Below are 463 nucleotides of genomic sequence, written 5' to 3'. Positions count from 1 at the left end.
AAACTTTATGAAATCTTTAAGTTAATATAAATTTGTTAAGTGAAGAAATGTAAAAAGTTTTTAACTTTAAGAAGAAAATAGTGAAGTTCAAAATCATTAAAGGCTATCCAGATATAGTAATCATGTCATATAAAAAAAAGAGAAAAAAAGAAAAAAGAAAAAGAAAAGGGGGATTAAAAATGATCCTGAAAAGAAAAAAATATATATGAGGAGAAGCTTCAGGAGATGCCAAATTAAAAATTGGCTTCACTTGAATCACCTTAAGCAAAAAGACTTGAACACATTTTCTAAACTTTTTATTTGAATGCTAACTTAATTATTAATAAAGGTTTATGAAGTTCTTTTTCATATGAATTTACTAAGTGACTTTAATATAACAAATTGCAATTTTTCTTGAAAGAAATAGAGGATCAGAAACCTTAGACTTAATTATTGAATATCCTTACACCTTTAGTATTAACTG

The sequence above is a fragment of the Phalaenopsis equestris genome, unplaced genomic scaffold (genome assembly GCF_001263595.1).
Source record: "Phalaenopsis equestris unplaced genomic scaffold, ASM126359v1 Scaffold000125, whole genome shotgun sequence".
NCBI lineage: Eukaryota > Viridiplantae > Streptophyta > Magnoliopsida > Asparagales > Orchidaceae > Phalaenopsis > Phalaenopsis equestris.
Note: the sequence above shows the minus strand (reverse complement) of the source record.